Source organism: Lissotriton vulgaris, chromosome 9, assembly GCF_964263255.1.
Source record: "Lissotriton vulgaris chromosome 9, aLisVul1.2, whole genome shotgun sequence".
Taxonomy (NCBI): domain Eukaryota; kingdom Metazoa; phylum Chordata; class Amphibia; order Caudata; family Salamandridae; genus Lissotriton; species Lissotriton vulgaris.
This window is the reverse complement of record NC_141697.1, coordinates 502,763,925-502,783,103: the sequence shown is the minus strand read 5'-3', so window position 1 is coordinate 502,783,103 and position 19,179 is coordinate 502,763,925.

Genomic DNA, 19,179 nt, shown 5'->3' with positions numbered 1-19,179 from the left:
GCTCCCTACATATTTTCTGGCACATGGGCATGACAAAACATACACACAGTATTCAGATAGGCATGTTAGGTGTTTGTTAATCGGTTTCTCAACCGCTTCTACAGGAAAAAAGACTTTTTTGATGTTTTGACTGTACCTGCAGGCCTTACACTTCATGCAGGTAAAGAAGCCCTTAATGTCACTGGATTTGTTTGTGATCATGCTTACCTCATTTTTGCTCAATTTGTCCTTCAGGGAAGGAGCTTTCCTGTATGTCATGCTGGGATTCGCACCTAGTACTTCAATCAGAGTGGGTTCAGTTCTCAATACATTCCAATGGCGTTTGAAGGTCTTAAATACTTGCCATGACTTGGAATGGTAGGTGGAAATGTGCCTAACTACTTCTGTTGTTTTAGTAGTTTCAAGACATGTATTGGGCGTTAGCAGGGATTGGTGGCTGATAACACTGGCCTTCTTGAAAGCAGCATCTATGATTGAGGATTGATATCCCCTTTCAACAAAGCGCTTCCTCATGTTCATGCTTTCACTCATGAAGTCCTCATCCGTGCTACAATTCCTCCGAGCCCGGAGGAATTCTCCAAATAGGATGCTCTTGACCAAGGTTTTGGGATGGCCACTGTCTGCGTGTAACAACGTGTTACCAGCAGTTTCCTTCCGGTATAAAGAGGTCTTAAGTTTACCGTTCAGAACCTTTACCTGTAGATCCAGAAAAACCATTTTCTGGGTGTCCATGTGACCCTCTAGTCTGACATTAAGATCATTATCATTCAGGTCCGCTACAAACTTTTCAGCTTCACTCTGTGTACCATCCCAAATGATGAAAAGATCATCAATGTAACGTAGCCACATTTTCACATGGCCACGGTACATTGGATGAGTCCTCTCTACTTGCTGCTCCCAGTCCACCATAAAAAGATTAGCAAAACTGGGAGCAAAACAAGTTCCCATCGCCGTCCCCTGTCGTTGTCTAAAATAGACATCGTTGAAGACGAAAAAGTTGTGTTCCAGACAAAATCTGATCATTTGGATTATCATCTCAGAATGATTCAGATAAGAAATAGACCTGGTGCACAAGAATTTCCAACATGCTCCAATACCATCCTCATGTCTAATAGACGTATACAAACTGCATACGTCCAATGAGACAAGAAGATAGCCATCCTGCCAATCAAAGTTGGTGATTTTATTAATAAAATCCCTACTATCTTTCAAGTACGAAGGTACATTCTCAACAAAAGGTCTCAGAAAGTAGTCAATGTATCTTGACGTGTTCTCCAATAGGGAACCAATCGAAGATACTATTGGCCTGCCAGGGGGATTTTTTGAGTCTTTGTGTAGCTTAGGCAGTAAATATAAAACTGCCACTTTCGGATGTCTGTTTAACAAAAATGAGTACTCATCCCATTCGATGATACCATTTGTCCTCCAGTTTGTTAACATTTCAAAATATTTGTTATTGTAATCTAAATATGCATCCTGTACATTGATGTTCATCATTTCAGTAATTTCTTTGTTTAACATTTGCTGTGCTTTTATCTCTGCATTATTTCTTTTGGCAGGTGTACACGCAGTGATGCACATGGAGCAAAGCATAGGACCACATTGTATACAAGTACAGCATATAAATAGTATCACCAGCAGTATACATAGAATAGTCAGTAGTTTCCAGCCCCGAGAAGCGAAGAGTGTCCATATCCAGTTAAAAAATGTCCATGTACCAGTCTCTGTGTGAATTTCTGTAGGCAGCAATCTTAGGCAGTTTTGAGATTGCATCATATACTGATGGTGAGTGATATGGTATAAATATACAGCAACTGCTACCGATGATACGACATGCACAACCTCGATCAGCCAAAATCACGTCTGGCACCATCCTATTTTGGAGTGCTACAATCCTCCAATTTGTAGTTCCTCTGTAATGTTCCCAAGTGCCATAGCTGTTTGATTGGTGACAGCTTCCACAACACGAGTTAATCGCCTTATCTTTCTGCTATTCAATGCAGCACCCACGAAGATAAACAAACCCAAATTGAAATCGACATATTGTTGCAAGGTGGTATCTACCTGGTCAACTTCATCTGTACTTATTGCTCGTTTATATCTATTCTTGGAAATGCCATTATACAACTTAAATTCAGGTGATATGATGGAGGGACCAAGAACACGGGTGGTAACAAAAATGATATGTAACATACCTCGGACCACCCAACAGGTAATTGATAGTATCCTATATTACCACACACAAAGTATGTATTGTGCGACGATGTAAAACTGCTGTTCTTAGCACCTTCAATAGTCAATGTAAAAATACATTCACTCCGTCTGTCCTGGAATTCTTCCAGCACTACTTATACACAGTTCTGCTTTAGCTCTGGTCACAGAAATTACAAAAGGTCCATTGTCTTTAATGTTCCTCATATTCGTGAAAACATATGGTGTCGAAATATTGTCCGGTTGGAACTCTTCCCATTCCCATTTAGTACCTTTAGCTTGGTAGCATACTTTTACTCAAACAAAAGATGATTACACCTACAGAGGGCTTTCCGGAAGCAAAAAAAAAAAGGGCATACCAAGCTTGACATGAACCATTATGGGAAAACGATAGAGGAATAAATGGCGTTCCTCCTTTCTTTTGATGTGCGGGTATCATCCCACAAACCCAACAGTTGGTAGCATTTGTAGCATTGTGTGTTATGCAACATCTGGATGAATGTGTTATTCAGGAAGGATTGTCGATGCTTCTGCTAATGATCATGCTCATGCTAGGGAAGCGTATAATAATGGTGCTCCACTGGAGCTGTAGTAGTGGCAACGAAAAGCTGTTGAGCAGGAGCCACTTTCTCAACAAACCAGGTGATTATTGCCATAACCACCAGGGCAACAACAAACCCTACAGCACAAATGATTCTTTTGTTATTCATTACAGCAACAGTGATGATTGATCTTTCTAAAAACTTGTTGAAAACAATTGTTGGAGCGAGCTCTTCTCCCTTGGGCAGCCTCTGATTTCTTCACCGAAGATCAAGTCGGGTGTCACTACACTACGCAGGGCTGATCCCCCCATTGTCATATCGGCATTCCGTTTCACTAACACAGGTTGGTAGCTCAACCAGTCTTTTTCAACACTGTAGATTCTTTCCTCGGTCTCAAGTGGTATCGCGATGCCCCAGGAATTGTGTGGTCCGGGAAGACTTCCACAGATTTGTCAGTTGAGATAGCTTGACCTTTCTCCATCTCCAGAATCTCTCGATGGTCGGTCAGTGCAGCAGGTTCCACCAAGGCAGGCGACACACGCTTACAGTGCGTGCTGTGGACTCAGTTCTTCTTGTTCGTCACTCAAACTGCTGTCCTTGTCGCAAGGAGCACTTGCTCCGGACCTCACCACCTCGGTTCCAGGCTGTTTGACCTGTCGAAGACCTTGACCATCACATAATCGCCAGGACGGAGTTCGTGGGCCTCACCTGTAGATCTGTCAGGAAGCGCTTCTCAAACCTGTTGATGAATAGAGATAGAACTGTCGGTTAACTGTGCCAAATAATCATTAATCAGAACAGAAGGAACATCATGTATGGGGCGTGGCTTAGGAACTCGCAAATATTTATCAGTCTCCCAAACACCACCTCATAGGGGGTAAGACCTGATCATGAATGTGGTATCGATCTTATGGACAACAATGCCAAAGGTAGTGCATCTGGCCACTTCAAAGACGTGGAAGCCAGTATTTTCGCCAACTTTAGTTTCAAAGTAGCCTTGTACCTCTCCACTAATCCTGCTGATTGTGGGTGGAAGACTGTATGGAATTTCTGTTTGATCCCTAACCCTTTCAGGACATGCTCAACAAGTTGCCCCATAAAATGAGGTCCGTTGTCACTCCACAAAATCTTACAAACACCATATCTAGGGAAATACTCCTTCAGAAGCAGCTTTGCTGTAAGCATGGGCGGAAAATCCGTTCCGCTCGCGGATTTTGCGGATTTTCGGGAAATCCGCAATCCGCGAGATTTGCGAATTTCCCGCAAAATCCGCAAATCCGCGAGCAGCGGATTTTGCTCGCACTGCTCGCACTGTTCGCGTGAGTTCGCGCCCCGCGAATAAGTGCAAAATTGCAGAAATACGATCTTAGCAAAACTGAAAGTAACTACTTACCAGGTTCAAAAGTTCAGGCTCATCATTAGTAGCCATTTCCTGTAGTGCTTCCTGAGGGGCCCCTCCAGAGTTCAGTTGCCAGTTGAAACTATTATGTGACCCTGCTCTGAACCTCAGAATAGTTACACATATGCCACAAAGGTCCTGAATTACAGCTAAGGGAGACAAGCAGGAGCCAGGCTGGAAGTTAAAATCCATTAATCAGCCCCTAATTCATTATTGTCAGTTGGGGCAGGGCAGGTGTTGTAACTAATTTTGCAACAATGAAAGCACTTAGCAAGTGCAAAAGATCACTAATCAGGGCGCACTAAGGAAGCAGGTGCCAGCTAAAAAAATATTCTGTGACACATTAATCAGCCCCAAATTAATTCAGGTCACTTGAGGCAGGGAAGGTGTGCTTTGCTTTGCCGAAAATAATGTACACTGGACAACCAGAGGGTGTGGTGATGAAACAGAGGGTGGCATGGGTGGGCCAGAGGGTGGCATGAGTAGTCAGAGAGTGGCAGTGGTGACAGAGAGTGGCAGTGATGAAGAAGAGTGTCCCAAACAGGCTGGACACGTAGAAACAACAAGTTCGCGAAACTTGCGACCCGACAGGTAAGTTCGCAATTTGCGACATTGTACAAAACCCTCGCGAACTGGCAGAAACACGCGCAAACACACAAAAAAAAATCCGCAAATTCGCGGGAATTCGCGGATTTTGCGGATTGCGAATCCGCAAATCCGCAAAATTCGCGAACGCGAGATCCGCAAAATTCGCTCATGCTTACTTTGCTGTAGTAAGAGCAGTATCATCCTTTGTAGGGTATGCCTCTATCCATTTAATGAAGGCACATACAACCACTAGGACATAATTTAGATGATTGCAGAGTTCATGTTGGATGTAATCCATCTGCAAGACTTTGAAAGGTACGGTTGGTGTAGCAAACCCTCCTGTAGGAGTCCGTGTCCCTTTTCCAGGATTATACTGTCAACAGATCAAACAGGACTGTACCACTCTTTTAGCTGTGCTGGAAATTTCAGGATGCTCCCAAACTTGCATAAGCAATTTAGTGATTGCTAGTGCTCCAACATGTGCCAGCCCATGTGCCATTTGAACCATAGGTTATAAATAGGCTGCAGGCAATTTCCATGTACTCATTTCTTTGTTACGCCAACAACCCTCATCATATAACATTCCTTCTTTAGACCACTGCTCAAGTTCTTCCACAGAGGCAGATCTCTGTATATCCAACACTTCCTCTCTAGCATCATGCCAACGCGCAGCTTGTGATTTTACTACGTACATGGATGTAGTGCTTCGCTGCATTGCAGTTTCATGGGCTACGTGGTCTGCGAAGGCATTGCCTTGTCCTATTTTGTCAATGATTTTCTTGTGAGCGCTATACTTCATAATAGCAACTTTCTTTGGTTATGTAAGTGCAGTCAAGAGATTATGTACTAATTCTCCGTGCATTATCTGCGTCCCGTGGGATGTAAGAAAGCCTCTTTCCTTCCAGAGTAGGCCGCCAAAATCATGAACCACTCCAAAAGCATAGCGGCTATCCGTGTAAAAGTTCACACACAAGTCAGTGCTAAGTTCACACGCTCGTGTCAAAGCTATTATTTCAGCTGCTAGAGCCAACTTCTGAGGTATGTGAGCTGTTTCCACTACTGTCTCAAGCATGGTGATTGCATAAGCAGCTGAAGTCGTACCATCTGGTAACTTCAGACAGGATCCATAAACCCACAATTCCCCATCTACATCTGGAAGGGGCGTATCTTGCAAATCGATGCGACCCTTTGTCTGTTCCTCGGTTAGGAATATACAATTGTGAGGTTCCTTTGACTGGGACTGAGTCGCAGGATATGGCAACAACGTTGCTGGGTTCAGTGTCGCGCACCTCTTCAAAGAAATATGAGGTGCTAACACTGTCAATTTGTATCCTGTCAAACCAGCATCTACTGCACGGGTTCTAGCACCAACAGTTTGTGTGACAAAAGTATCCCTTCACTCTGACGTATGGACACAGCTGTTGCTGCAACTAAACGGAAGCATCCAGGCAACGCACGAGCAACAGGATCAAGAACTGCAGAAAAAAATGCACAGGGACGCTGCTTATTAGCATGTGTCTGTACTAAAACTGACAGTGCACATAGAGTGTAAAAGCCTTTGTGTAATCTGGTGTGCCTAACACTGGTGCAGAACAAAGAGCTTGTCTTAACTGATGAAAAGCATTTTGGCATTCATCTGTCCATGAAAGGGGGATCGGAGTGTTTTTAGTCAAAAGCGCTAGCGGGGATTTAACAATATGTGAAAAGCCCAATATCCATTGCCTACAAAACGAAGTCAAGCCAATTACAGCGTTGGTCCGGGCTCCCATTAAACATCTTCGGGAGGGTCAATCTTATAAAGATGATTATACTGCCAAAGGTAACTTTCCTGTTTAACTCAATACCCTTATCTTTTGATACAAAGGCGGTGGGTAAACTACAAGGAAAAATAGGTTCATTTATCTGGAACTCCAAAATGCCCAGAATTTCTGCTAAAAAGTTAAGAAGACAATTAAAAATGGGAGGACTGGCGCTACCTGACATCTTGCATTATGGCCATTCCTTCCACTTTAAAAATTTCAGAGTTATGGCAGGTAAGGCAGATGCATCTTTTTTGGGACGTTTGTTTCAGGCAATATTGCATGATATCCCCCAAGGCTACGAATATTTCTTATTTAAGTTTGGAGACCCCAGATTTTATAAGAAGGTCAGACTAAAGGTGTTAGTTACGGCTCTGAAGAATTGGGTTTTCTTCAGGAAAAAATTACAAATTCCATACTATGCTCCTCAGGCCCCAATATGGGACTCTCCAGGGACCCCGGAATGTCTTAGAGACCAACTGTCAACCCCTCTCAAATTAGCAGGGCTAATGCAATGGAGAGATTTACAGAATGACCAACAGTTATTGGGGTGGGATTCCCTCTTCATGTTGACTGGAGGAACCCTTACAAGATTTAAATATTACCAGCTGTCAAGCTGGTGGTCTACTGAAATATTGGATTGTACATCTAACCCGAAATTTGATTTTGTAAATAGAAAGGGGCGTTGGGATAAAGAGCTCTCTTTCTGGTATGAGGCATTGATGGAAAAAGAGGGAGTTACTGATTTGGAACTTCAGAATCTCTGGGGAAATGTTCAGGGATTGAATAGTAACAAACTGGTAGACTTGTGGGGGGATTCTTTTAGCCTGGTGAACGGAATAGTAAAGTCAGCTCCTCTTAAACGAAACCATCTGTTCACACTGTACAGGGTGTATTTTTCCCCAAAAAGATTGACAAGGATCACAAACCTGCAATATAGCTGCCCACGGTGCAAATCTCTAGAGGCAGATGACTTACATATGTTTGTGAAATGTCCTAGTCTTAACCTGTTTTGGAAAAAAATTGAGGGTTTTTTGGTGGATGTGTTAGGAACACGGATTGTGGTGTCACCGGTAATGATCCTGTTCGGTCTAGAGACGGATTACCACCTCGATAATCTGCAGACTAAATTTATTTTTTATGTGATGTTATTGGCAAGACGAGAAATATGTAAAGTATGGAAATCTGAAGATGCTCCCACTTTTTCTGAATGTTTAAGGTATATTATATATATTAGTGAGTCTGATATAGCATGTGATAATTCCTCAGAGTCCAAGATCTGGGAGCTCCTTGTGGCATGGCAGAACAGATGAGAGTATTCCGATGATTTCACCTGGGTACTGTTGGTGCTTAGTCCTCAACCAATCCGGGGGTCGCCAAGTCACAGAGGCTGAGGTGGAAAAAGCAAACAGTAAACACTAGAGGGGGGTATCTTTTCCTGCCTTCACTGGCATCGAATTCTGTGGTCGTAACATCGAGATGCCAGGGGGGGGGGGGGGGGGGAGAGGATCTCCGTCTAGAGCACCCAAAAAATTGGTATATGAGGAATACAAAGAAAAAAAAAAAAGCCAATGAATGCACGGACATCTTTCTGTGTGGAAGGTACTGGTGTGTCTAAAATTGCTTGAATGCGATCTGGTGTAAGTGCACAGCCCTCATTAGACAGAAGGTGTCCTAAATAAGTCACCTTTGGCTACAATATTGCAATTTCGTTCGTGACACTTGATGATGGTGTGTAGCAAGAAAAGAAAGCAAAGACAAAGTACATTTTTCACACTGCTCAGGCGTATCAGCTGCCAACAAGATGTCATTGACATATTGTATGAGAGCCACTCCTTCAGGTAAAGTAAAGGAATCAAGCAGTCTCTTCAATGCTTGATTGTAAATACTAGGACTCTCAGTATAGCCTTGAGGAACTCTACAAAATCTATACGATTGATTATTCAAAGTGAACCCAAACAAATATCTGCTATCAGGATGAATAGGGATCGGAAAGAAAGCGTTCTTCAAGTCTATAACAGAGAATGTAGTTGCTGTCGGAGGAACCAAAGTAAGTAGTGTTGTTATGTCAGAAACCACAGGGTAATGCGGTACTACAATCTTGTTTACTACTCTTAAGTCAATGATAAATCTGTAAATCTTAGTGTCAGTATCTTTTTTCAAAATGGGAAGAATCGGACTATTGCAAACATTGTAAGGAACTTCTTCTATGACCCCTACTTTGATCAAGTCTTGTACAATACATGTGAGTGCTTCTTCTCCTTCTCGAGAAATTTTATACTAAGGCAGTCTTGGCAATGAGTCACCCTTCTTGACACTAAAATGCACTGGTGGAATGACCATTTGCCCTACATCGGTGTCTGAAGTAGCACACAAAGTACTACGGAGTGAGGCTAGTGCAATGTCCTCTTTAACAATACAGGATCTCTCAATCACAGGGTAATTGTCATTCAAAATAACCCGTACTTCTTCCGGAGAACATCGTATCGTAGCCCTGAAATTTTTAATCATATCAAGACCCACAATATTGTCTGGTGTGTTTGGAGAAAGCAAAAATGGACATGGAGCAGTAAACTTACCAACATGAAATGAGAGTGGTTGTGACAATGGGCTAAGGGAAGGTGTTCCATCGAACGCAATATATGTTATGGTTAAGCCAGACAGGGGAGCCCTTGCAACCAATTGTTTAGACAAGGCACTACGAGTAGTTCCTGTATCAACCAGAAACTAATCAGTAGAACCCAACACATGTGCTGTAACATAGGGACCCCTCTGATCTACTGGAGCTTCAACTGATTCCTTATCCCATCCTAGGCAATCCTATGCATAAGCAGAATCTTGAAAATCAGATGGCACATAGTCAGACATTTGATATTGGTTCCTTCTGTCAAAAGTATTAGACCCCTCCTGTCCACGTGTAGTTGCATCAAACCTAGCGCGATCATTCGTGCTTCTTCTAGGCCCTAAATATCTTGAACGATTTCTCATTTGTCCCCGACCATGTGAACACTGCTGAGCACGTGGTACTGGACAGTCAGAAAGCCAATGTCCAGATTTCTTGCAATACGCACACTGATCAACAGACAAATTCGAACGAGTATAAGGAGGAAAAGACGAACCACAAGATCCACGTCCGCCTCTATCATTATCTCTAGCAGGTGGGCCATAAGCTTGAGCTAACATGACCTTTGTTTTCAACTCTTTAGACTTTTTATCCTCATTATTTTTAGCTTCTAATTCTTGTCGCTCATAATACTGAGCCATGGTTAAGAGAGAAACCGGAGAAGAGGTAGTCCATGGACTCTCACTGGCCTTTAGGCGACTAGCTATTCCTGGCAAAAGGTTTGCGACATATTTATCGACAAACAGATGCCTACCCAGGTCATCTGTTAATGACTGGCCACTAAAATCGTGGAATGCCTCTTCAAAGCGTGTAAAGAAATCTGAAACTGATTCATCGTCTTTTGCTTACACGACGCCAATACAGTCCGATCTATCTTTTTAGGGGGAATAATCGTCTTTAGCTTAACTAATATAGCTTCCGGAAGATCTAAAATTTATTGACACGGTTTCTGTGCAGGTTCTCTACCTCATTTAACTGCTCTAAATCTTTCCATAATGCTCCAAATGTCGTACGGTCGTCAATTTTACGCACTGTTCTCCACATATCAGGCGGTAATATTAGTCCAAAAAACAAATCAATATCAGGCAAAGTCATAGTACAAGAGCTAATTGCACCCTCGACTTCCTCATAAAAGGCTGCTGAATTCTTTTGCGGATCAGGCAATGCATTTTTAAGGGCCATAACATCTGCTCTATTTCGAGGAGTGTAAACCCAATTATAAATAAAATACCCTTTAGCATCTACAGAAGTCTTATAATCATTTGTACCCGTTCCTTTAGGAGGAACATATAAAGGTGCGGCTTCCCTCATGGGTTTCACATTAATTACAACATTCTTATCTGTTTCAAGAGTAGAAGTTCATGCCATGCTGATCTGAGATGTTGGTGCAGCTGCGTCTGATGCCTTCTCCTCCTCTCGCAAACGGGCTGCTTCAACACGCAGTTTAACCAAGCGTGTGATTGTTTCAGCCACCTGGGAGAAGACAAACAGACTGTCCCTTAACTGTTTACAATCAGCTGCTACATCATCGGGCTCCATATCTACCGACTGTTTCCTAAATCGTTCAATAACTTCTACAGCAAATACCTCAGTAAAATATATCTGCTCCCTTTCCTGCCAACTTTTTATACTATCTAGAAGTTCAGAAGCAGTAGTAGTACTACGAACGGCTTTACGTGCAGCAGATCTAATCTGAGACGCACGTTCAGCAGATAACATTGAGCGAGTTTCTCTAGCTTTGTCCCGGTCTGTAGAAGAGTCCTCATCTGACTCATAAGGAGCAGAAGAAGGAGTATACGGAGGTGGACAACAATCTAATAAGAGAGAGTCATCTTGGGGTTTATTAAGAAAAGGATAAAGAGGTCTACGAACAGTGTATTGGCCATTTACCTTTAAATGACGCTCCCTATCTTCCCTCTCTTTAATTTCTTTAATTTCCCTATTTTTCATTTCCAATGCTTTTGCATGGATACTCTTTCGTTGTTCTTTTACAATTAAGGCTTGCTCATGCTTCATTCGTTCACGCACTTCTTCTTTCCACAATCGTACACAGTCAAACATATCTTGCATAGCTTTTCGCTTAAACATCCGTTGCTCCACATACTGAATCTTTCGCAAACCAAATGACCCATGCATAGGCCAACGCTACTCAGGATCTTTACAAGTATATTTATTCCATAACGTGCTGTACAATATGGAAGAAATACCATACTTAACATACATGTCCCTATTAGGCGTTCCCTCCGGGGGGGCCGGTTGTGCTTCGTCAAGTTTCAAACTGGTACCACTACAAAAGCAACACATCCTACGAAGTGTGCTGGAAACAGGCATGCCAAAAATAGTGTAGAATATGCAGTGTTATGATCAAAGTAGCACTTAAAGTACTCTTTGTACGTTGCGCCGTTCAAACAAATTAAAAATAGAGAAAAATCTCAACTTTACCTGCCTATATGTATTGCAACACATATATATTTATCAACCGAGATTCAATATTGGCCAATCATACAAACAAAGCTGCAGTAAGTGTTTCTAAACTACCTTACCAATAAAAGACGTCAAACCAACTGCAAGTGCCGCAGAACGGCTCTCACCAATCAAATGATGTCCAGGTTCCAACTGCCAAGTTCTCAAATCGACCAAATGGTCACTGCACGGTGAATCAACAGAAGAGATCTCAGTCGAGGACTGGCGCCACCTGGATGGTCTGATAAGAAAGAAAGGAAAAACGCCGTGGGTGCTCAGACTCGGGTCTCCTCAGGCAGCGATCGCATCCAAAGCGAGTTTCCAATCCTTCGTTGCAACCAGTCCTTCAGGCATCCGAGTCGCCGATGAGCCCCGCGTTGGAAGCGCCAATTTGTGGTGGTGAGCCTAGGCAAGGCCTACCAGTGCAAGGGATTCGCCCTTCTCTGCACAGAGTCCTCAGACCAATAGGTAGAAGTTGGCACAGAAACTGGAATAGAAAAGATAGAGTTTATTAAACCTCATGAGGTGGAATTACATTGACACAGCACCCTTCGGTAATGCATGAAGTAGCACAATGAAGGAGCTTGGTCCTTTTACACCCACACAGGGGCTCAAATGAACGTGGTACAAGTATAGAATGCTGTTTTCAAATACATACAAAGTCCTACAGAGGGTGTGCTGACAACAAGTGGGAGGGGCTAACAGTTAGCTAATTCTGGTGGACACATCCTGACAGTTACAAATTGAGGACAGCTGTAAGCTCAACTGAGCATGTGTGGAGCAGAAGAGGCTAAATATATCTTGTCTCTGGGCAGATTTCAAGAGCAGTTAACAGGGAGGTAGGACAGAGCACATGGCGAGCACATGGCAAACAAAATGGCTGCCAGAAATACAAAATTGATTCCGCAAAATGGACAAGATAGTCTCTAAATACAAGATGTCTTCTGCTAATGCTTAACCTAATCGCTGCCAAATTACAACAATGGTAGGCTTATAGAAGAGCCTACCATGCAGACTGCTGCTCTCAGAGCGCCACCTGCACCTTTCTGCATGGTGTGCCACAAAGTGCAGGAACTGGGCGTGCAAGCCCAGAGGTGCAAGAGGGCCCTGTTAGGGCTCCCATTATTGCTTTTCCACCACTCTTTTAATGGCAGGCTCACCGCCATGAAAAGGGTGGAGGAATAAAAAGGGTGATGGAGAGCCAACTTGAAATATCCTCGGCAGTGACGCAGCAACACAGCGAGCATATTTCTGTCTCTGACCGCTGCGCCATTGCCACAGGATCCTTAAACCCCAGTTGCCGCAGCGGTCCTGTGGGTGTCCCGCCTCTACACTCGTAATGCGGCGTTGAATGCCACAGGTTGGTGATGATCAGACTGTCACCACAGGCTCGGTGGTCCTATGGATCGCCAAATTCATAATAAGGCTCTAAGGGGTACATGCAGCAAGCCAATTAGCTGGCGCAAACGGGTTGAGTCACAGAATCAGCCCGTTTGTGACCGCTAATTAGCCTTTTGGGATGCATCAAGCTCTAGGCCATTTGCAAAAATAGGTAATTGTAATTTTTGCGATTACCTATTTCGCAAATGCAGTTAGGAAATCAGCAATTTGTGATCCCTAATACAATGCAAGAAGCATTCTGAGAATGTGACTTTGCATTAAGGAATAGAAAATTACCATCAACTTCAAGTTTATGGGAATTTGCACTTCCTTAGGAAAATGCTCAAAATGTCATTTTACTAAGTGCCATGTGGGGCACACACATGCCCTTAGGGCATGTGTGTGCATCGGGGTGGCCTTTTGGCCCCCTAGCACCCTTGAAATTCCATGCACAATTTGCGATTACCTTTTTGGTAATCACAAATTGCAAGTGGTTTCTCATTCATTCCAATGGGCCTCTAGGCTCATAGGAATCAATAGGAAGGCATTCCTTATTGGTGAATCGCAATTTGTGATTCGCTAATAGGGAATGTGTAGGAATCACAATTTATTTACCGATTCCTACATAGATAGGAATATGCGAGTCCTTAATAGCAACTCCTTAAAAAAAGCTATTAAGGAATCGCAATTGCTTACATTGATGCATGTGCCCCTAAGTCTTAGCCTGACATGCAACTGACTCTACCCCAGCCCTGTTGCCATATGGGCTGGGAGTAGGATTAAGGGGGTGCTGTAGCACCCCCAAAATAACAATGCTAGAGTTCCAAAGGTGAATGAGTATAAATATGCCTTTAAATTTGTTTTTATTGTGTCACATTTGCTGTGATTTCAAAGCCAGAGGTCAAATGTCAGGTTATGTTTTCTAATTGCTGCTTATTCTTTTAACCTGAAGACTGATGTTTACTTTTGTCACTGACTGTAAAGTGAAAGGATTCTATAAAGTGAGCTGTGACAACCTTGCCGGTATTAAAGGAAATGCCAATAAATCAACTGTACAAATATTCTAAAATGTATCAGCAATTAAAAGTAACGCAAAAATAGTAATTTTTCTGTAGTTCTGAAGTATGATGGAAACAAATATTTTAATGAGTTCAAAACCTACGAAGACACTTTACTTGGTGATGCACTGAAATCCAACGTGGGTTATAGATTATTATTTGTAAAACTGAATGTGCACAAGAAGGGACATTTCAATGGATAATGTGCTATTGTAAAGGACCGTGTGCTACCACACTATGCTTTAGTGATATATTTGCGACGGTGACTCCAAAATGCACTATTATCTACATACTACACCCATATCACTGTCTTGCCAAATGGGCGTTGCTCATTTACTACTCTTGTTCTTTGTTTTACTCTTGGAATTTTCACAAACCCTAATGAGTTTGGTGATGTGACATTTATGATTGCACCCTCACTGTGAAAACTATTCCAGCACCCCTATTCTTCGCCCTACTATAAAAGGCCCTGGATTTCAGTCGAGAGTCACCTTTTCCTGATAGGCCAGACCAGTTCTGAGCTTTCACATTGTTGTGTTGTTTAATGAGTGTAACTAACTATTGCTTGCTGATTTTCCTAGTTTTTTGGAGTAATGCTTTCAAAACAGAGCACTCTGGCACACATAGCCTGCTCTCTCTTTATGGTGGGTAGGTTAACTGATGACTTCAGTCTTTAAGTAGGCCAGGTCCCTCCAGGTCAAAGACTCATTAGTATTTAAAAACGGACCTTGAAACAGGTCCCTATTGTGCTCTAAATTCATGTAACTAACTTTACTAGCAACAAGCATTTGCAATGCAATAGGTCTTGCATTAGGAAAGTGTGAGCTATTGGTATTGTAAATGACACATTTTTTTAAATATGTGTTGGCTTTGAAAATATATAAATTAATTGCATCGTTATTCACAAAGCCAATAGCTTACACTTTCCTAATGCGAATCCTATTGGCTATGGCAATGCTTGTTGGTAGCAAGCAAGGACAGTGCTGTTGTGGTGCTGAGTGATGATGTAGTTGGGCTGAGTGATGTGGTGGTGGATTAGAGTGATGTGGTTGTCTATTAGAGTGATGTGGTTGTGTCCCCGAGTGATGTGGTGGTGTCTCTGAGTGATGTGGTGGTGTCCCTGCGTGATGTGGTGGTGTCCCCGAGTGATGTGGTGGTGTCCCAGAGTGATGTGATGGTGTCCCAGAGTGATGTGGGGGTGTCCCAGAGTGATGTGGTGGTGTCCCAGAGTGATGTGGTGGTGTCCCCGAGTGATGTGGTGGTGTCCCCGAGTGATGTGGTGGTGTCCCCAAATGATGTGGTGGTGCCCCTGAGTTGTGCCCCTGAGTGATGTGGTGGGGCCCCTGAGTGATGTGGTGGTGTTCCTGAGTTATGTGGTGGTGTTCCTAAGTGCTGTGGTGGTGTTCGTGTTCCTGAGTGATGTGGTGGTGTTCCTAGAGTGACGTGGTGGTGTTCCCAGAGTGATGTGGTGGTGTCCCCGAGTGATGTGGTGGTATCCCCGAGTGATGTGGTGGTGTCCCCAAGTGATGTGGTGGTGTTCCCGAGTGATGTGGTGGTGTTCCTGAGTGATGTGGTGGTGTCCCTGAATGATGTGGTGGTGTCTCTGAAGTATGTGGTGGTGTCCCTAAGTGATGTGGTGGTGTCCCCGAGTGATGTGGTGGTGTCACCGAGTGATGTGGTGGTGCCCTTGAGTGGTGCCCCTGAGTGATGTGGTGGTGCCCCTGAGTGATGTGGTGGTGTCCCTGAGTGATGTGGTGGTGTTCCCGAGTGATGTGGGGGTGTCCCCGAGTGATGTGGTGGTGTCCCTGAGTGACTTGGTAGTGTCCCCGAGTGATGTGGTGGTATTCCTGAGTGATGGAGGGTGGAGTTGGAGGGAGGAGTTGGAGGGTGGAGTTGGAGGGTGGAGTTGGAGGGTGGAGTTGGAGGGTGGAGTTGGAGGGTGGAGTTGGAGGGTGGTGTTGGAGTTGGAGGGTGGAGTTGGAGTGTGGAATTGGAGGGTGGAGTAGGAGGGTGGAGTTGGAGGGTGGAGTTGGAGTTGGAGGGTGGAGTTGGAATTGGAGGGTGGAGTTTGAGGGTGGAGTTGGAGTGTGGAGTTGGAGTGTGAAGTTGGAGGGTGGAGTTGGAGGGTGGAGTTGGAGTTGGAGGGTGGAGTTGGAGGGTGGAGTTGGAGTTTGAGGGTGGAGTTTGACAGTGGAGTTGGAGGGTGGAGTTGGAGAGTGGAGTTGGAGTTGGAGGGTGGAGTTGGAGTTGGAGGGTGGAGTTGGAGGGTGGAGTTGAAGGTTGGAGTTGGAGTTGGAGGGTGGAGGTGGAGTTGGAGGGTGGAGGTGGAGGTTGTTGCAGGTAGCCTTAGCGCTCAGAAGTTAAGGTCTGTGATTAGCGACAGTATTACTGTAGACAGCAGAGACAGGTGCCATGTATGTCAACTAACCCAGCCTTCCTTATCCAAGTTGTCTCCCCTCTCCCTGGACTCTCATGGATAGTGGGTGACCCGACGATGTCGTTCTCGCCTTTTCTTTTGCTCTCTCCCCCTCTGCTGTACTACATATACATTCATTCCCTTGTTTCATTTGGATCTATGGTTTGCTTCCTTACTGTAGGCCTGCTATGTAATTGTAATGTCCTCCTGCTGTATACTGAGTATATGTAAAGCGCTCTGATACCCAAGGGTCAAGCTAGCGCTATATAAAACTTTAAATAAATAAATAAATGTTATAATTCCTAATTTACAGATAAGTAGCTACAGAAACACGCCCTAGCGTAAGCGCCTCTGTAAGCGTGAAAGCGTAATGGAACTTAGAAGCTTTTGAAATGTCATAGAAGCTGTGCTGTGTGCAGCAAATAGTAGCGCCTTGGGCGCTATATAAATGACGACAGGAGAACAACATCTACTAGCGCAGTATATGGAGTACATTTTTTTTACACGAAGCGAAACACAGCTGTGGGTTAAAAAGTGAGCATGAATGTATTATAGAACCAAAAGCTAATCTAAGCACTCTGCGAACATGTATAGTGAAATAGACTACGAAAGTCAAGTGAGACTGCACAGGGCCTAAGAATTGTGAGAAACTGTATTTTTACACATGGTGTTTGATACTTTAATGCAGTGAGTGAATATCAGGGCAGCAATAGTGAAGCAGCCCAAAGGCATAGTGCACCTTGCGTGGCAGTATGGAAGTTAGAAGAAGCATTGGCATTAGAGAAGTAGCATGGCTGCTAGTGTGCCCGTGTGCTGTCTGTGCCATGTGGCTTTTCAAGCAGTCATGTTTGCTACTGCTTATGCCCCTTGTTACTTGCCATGATTTTATATAACGTGGACAGCATGGAGCCGGAAGGGCTCGCAGCAACGTTGTAAGTAATATTCATATTGTTGCTGGTAGCAAATGAAAGGTAGGTAGGAAGATGGTATTTTAATACAGTAACTACTATGTTTTTCCTTACTGTTTCCGCCTTTGCATTAGCTTTGACCGAAGTAAATGTAAACAGATTAGGCCGATTGGTATGTGGCTACCATAAATATAAAGCTTTGGGTCCAGCACTATGTAAAACCATATACACTGCACAAGGTATGAATTTTAGTGGTGCGCAGGATAATAAAAAAGCGCGCCTACTGTATGCGCTGTATTTAAACCAAAGTGACCAAAACAATTCGCAAACGCTATACTTTATCTGCGCTATATAAATATTGTGGTTGCTATTATCAAAGTTAAAGACATTAGAGAAAAGACGTGCTGTTATAAATATAAGCCTTACGTGGTCACAGTAGCCTACGAACAACGTAAACTAGCAGACTAAACACTGTGAATGAAATAAAGGCAGACAACACCAAAAAGAGAGTATACATAATGTTTGTAATTTGCGCGTGCTTTACACCTAATTACAGGGAGATAGCAGCAATCGCAACAATTATAGTAGAAGCTACACAAAAGAGTAAAGAGAGGGCAGACAAAGTGTTTGTGATGCGCAGTTCGTTCACACCTAAGTAGACAGAAATGTTAGGATGGCACTGTGAAGTGAATGCATAGAACACAACAAAGAGTATGCAGACACGTTGCTTATCACCATAACGGCCATACGACTTAGTAATTCAGAGTGGGCTGTTAGATGTTAGACATAGAAGTGAATAGAGAAGGCTTGCAAGTGAAGAAACTAAACAAAAGGTAAACAACCTGTTAGTGAAGGGAGCTTGCTTTGCATGTAAGTAAATGGCCGTGGCAGGAAAACAAATAGTGTGAATGTAAAGTAAGTCACCAACGTACAAAATAAGCTGGACAGCCTGTTTGTGACAAGAGGTTGCTCTGTCTATTAGTACAGTTTGTAATGCACGCATGGTCTGTTTGTTCAAAAATTTAGATTTTAGCCAAATAAAGAATGTGAGCTAAATCACAATAGCAGTGTAAACACTGGGCACACAAGATTGTTATCAATATTGCTTCCAAGTGATTCACTAACTCACAGTGTGTTGCCAGTAACTAGACATGAAACCCAGTAAAAAAGACTTAAAAAAATAAGCAATCCATGTCTGTGAAGTAATAAAAAGGATGGTTATCGTTGGAGCCTGGCAACATGTGTTGTTTCTGATGTCAGATGGCTTCCCCCAAAAACTAGACGTGTGTGATTGCAAACTGAGCAAGATTTACAACACACAAACAAATATGATGTCATCCGCATCTACATTACTGATGCAACTACTGTGTAAACAAACACAAAGCAGGCTGCGGTCTGTGATGGGATCTTCGAGACTGGGTGTGATGGTACCCAACCCACACAGCGCTGTTACCATAGGCTGTAATTTTAGCAGGACCTACTACATGCCGCCCGTGTGAGTTTATCATCCCTATTATAGGAATAAATACCAGGAAAAATAAGCCGCTCAGTTATGATGTCAAGTAAATTTAGCTTTAAATTAAGTCCTGTACATGAATCACTGACATAATATCGAAGGACACAATATCGTCCTACAAAAATATCGACACAAAAATATTTACAACAATAATATCGACATCCTATACATATCTAAAAACATGCAAAAATATCGGAAACTCAATATCGACCTACATAAACATCAATCTCACTAAAATCGACAACATACATATCGAAATGTTAAAATATCGAACAT